This window comes from Orycteropus afer, unplaced genomic scaffold, assembly GCF_000298275.1.
Source record: "Orycteropus afer afer isolate SDZICR_OR568_19922 unplaced genomic scaffold, OryAfe1.0 scaffold00002, whole genome shotgun sequence".
Lineage (NCBI taxonomy): Eukaryota > Metazoa > Chordata > Mammalia > Tubulidentata > Orycteropodidae > Orycteropus > Orycteropus afer.
In genome coordinates, this window is record NW_006921589.1 from 18,577,633 (window position 1) to 18,581,128 (window position 3,496).

The 3,496-nt window shown below is 39.0% G+C and overlaps 1 pseudogene; it reads right to left on the reverse strand.

Moving 5' to 3' along the window:
* LOC103192828 overlaps positions 1-3,496 on the reverse strand; it is a 155,116-nt pseudogene that overhangs the window by 19,232 nt on the left and 132,388 nt on the right.

Here is a 3,496-nt window from a genome sequence, read left to right on the forward strand (position 1 = left end):
GCCTGCTACTCTGGCGTCCCTGCGTTGTCTCTCCTCACCTGTAACCCTCGGGCTGACTGATCATTGTAATCCATGATATTTTCACTAGCTGAGTTTCAGAAGTAGATTACCAGGCCTCTCATTCTGCTCCATTAGTCTACAGGTTCTACTGAAATTTGCTCAACATCATAGCAACATGCATCCCCAAGTAACAGAAGGGTGGTAGCTGTGTATGAAGTGAATTGAAGAGGGACCAAACTCAGCTCTCCCTCATGGAAGGCAAAAAATTCTACCACTGAACCATCAACGTCTCATGTGATTTATACACACACATATACATACATGCATATATACTGAGTTTCATATATAGGTATAGATATGCCCTACCCCACCACTTGTTTGTCATATTGTGGTAGCTTTCAGGTTGATGTAATGCTGGAAGCTGTGATTTCAAATGATAGCAGAGTTACCATGGTAGACAGGTTTCAGAGGAGCTTCCATACTAAGACAGACTAACAAGGAGCTGGTGATCTAATTCTGAAAAATTGCCAAGTGAAAACCTTATGAATAGTAACAGAATATTGTCTGATATAGTGCCAGAAGATGAGCCCTTCAAGATGGACCAAACCAAAACCAAATACATTGACATCAAGCCAATTCTGACTCATGGTGACCATATAGGACAGAATAGAAGTGCCCCATAGTGTTTCCAAGGCTGGAAATCTTTATGGAAGCACATTGTCTTGTGTTTCTGTCATGGAGTAGCTGGTGGGTTGAAACCCTAACATTTTGGTTAGCAGCTTAAAGCTTTAACCACTGTGCCACCAGAGTGCCTTGTCTCAGCTTGGAAGGCACTCAAAATATGACTAGTTAAGAACTGCCTCCTCAAAGTAGAGTCAGCCTTAATATCATGGATGGTGGAAAGCTTTAAATACCTTCATTTGCTGATGTGGCATGACTCAAAATGAGAAGAAACAGCTGTACATATCCATTTTACAATTGGAGTATGTCAAGTAGGTAGTCTGAATCTAATATATTGGAAGTCATCAAATATGAAATGAAACACTTGAAGATCAATATCCCAGGCATTAGAAAGCAGAAATGGACTGGTATCGGTCACTTTAAACCAGCTAATCAAATGATCTAGGGAGATCTGGTGGTGTAGTGCCTAAGGTATTTGATTGCTAACCAAATCAAAATCATTTGACTGTTAACCAAATCAAATGATCTACTATGCCAGGAATGACAAATTGAAGAATGGTACGCTATGAGTCGGGTTTGACTCAACGGCACATAACAACAACAACAACAACAACCATATTCATTGTCAAAAAGACCATTTCAAGATCTATCCTGAAATACAATGCTGTCAATGATAAGAAAATATCCATATGCCTACAAGAAAGACAAGTTGTTACTATTATTCATATTTATACATGAACTACTAATACCATACATGTAGAAATTAAAGATTTTTGATGACTGCCATTTGAAGTTAATCAAATATGCAATTGAGATGCACTCATAATTACTGGTGATTGAATGATGGGCAAAATATTGAACAGCACAGGAAGCATCAAAAGATGAAAGGAAAATACTGTACCAAAAATTGCCAGAAGAAGATGTAGAATGAGTGATATCATTGCTGATGTCATGACTCTTGTTTGAAAGCAAATAATACCATAAAGATGCTTACCTGTGTTTTATTGACTATGCAAAAGGATTTGACTGTGTGGATCATAACAAATTACAAATAACACATTGCAAAGAATGAGAATTACATAACACTTAATTGTATTCATGTGGAACCTGTACATAGACCAATAGGTTGCATGGTAAAAGTTAGGAAAGGTGTGATGAGGTTTGTATCCTTTTACCATACTTACTCAATCTGTGTGCTGAGCAAGTAATCCAAGAAGCTAGACTATATGAAGAAGAACACAACATCAGGATTGGAGAAAGACTCATTAACAACCTGAGATATGCAGATGACACAACTTTGCTTGCTGAAACCAAAGAGGATGCAGAACACTTATTGATGAAGATCTACAGCCTTCAGTGTGGATTATACCTCAACATAAAGAAAACAAAAATCCCCACAATGGGACTTGTAAGCAGCATCATGGTAAACAGAAAAAAGATGGAAGCGGGATTAAATTTTACTTGTATCCACAATCAATACCAATGGAAGCAGCTGTCAAGAAATCAAAGCACATATTATATTGGGCAAATCCATTGCAAAAGAACTCCTGAAAGTGTTAAACAACAAAGGTGTTCCTTTAAAGACTAAGGTGTGCCTGACCCAAGCACTGGTATTTTCAATAACCTCATATGCATGCAAAAGCTGAACGATGAGTAAGGAAGAACTGAAAAGAATTGATTCCTTTGAATTTTGTTGTTTTCCAAGAACATTGAATGTACCAGAGACTGCCAGAAGAACAAACAAATCTGTCTTGTAAGAATCATAGTCATAATGTCATAATGTTCCTTATAAGTGGTGCCAAGACTTTGTCTCATGTACTTTGGGATGTTATCAGGAGAGAGCAACCACTCCCTGAGGAAGAGCATTGTGCTTTGTTAAGAAGAAAGTAAGCAAAAAAGAGAAAGACCATCAACGAGAGGGACTGACATAATGGCTGTAATAATGGACCTTGATATAGCAAGGATTGTGAGGGTGGTGAAGGACCAGGCAGTGTTTTGTTCTGGTGTACACAGGGTCTCCTAGTTGGGAGTGACTTGTCATCACCTAACAACCTCAGCATATACTACCCATTGCTGTTGAGTCAGTTTTAACTCATGACCACATGAGTTGCAGAATAGAACAGCATTCCACAGGTTTTCGCAGTGGTGACTTTCAGAAGGGGATTACCCACCTTTCTTTCCAGGCACCTCTGGGTAAGGTCTAACAGCTAACCTTTCAGTTAGTAACCCAGTGCTTAACTATTTGCACCACCCAGGGACTGCTGTTATTAATTGCTATGAAGTTGATTCCTACTCATAGTGACCCCACATGTGCAGACTAGAACTGCTAGACATTTTCAAGACTGTGACCTTTCAGAAGTAGATCACTAGGTGCCTTGGGTGGATGCAAACCACCAAACTTCCAGCTAGTCATTTACACCACCCAGTGACTCCTATCCAAGGAGTATACACACGCACTATATATATATAGTACATATGTATAGCAAGTTTTGTTGTTATTTGTGTTTGTTATGGGATTTTACTGAAGTAAAGTTTCAGGTTTCCACTATGAGCATTCCCAGAGCATCGTGTATTCATAATCGTGTATTCATACTCGTGTATTCACACTGAGTTGGGAGCCAAATGGGGATACATTTGCCAGATTCTCCATTGGATTTAATTACCAATTTTTTTTTTGCAAAAAAAAAAAAAAAAAATGTGTGCATTACATGTTTTTGCAAACTACTAAGCCTCTACCGTGGCTAAGTCACTTGCCTGCTAACCAGACGGCTGGCGGTTCAAACCCACCAGCCACTCCTCGGAAGGAAGGTTGGGC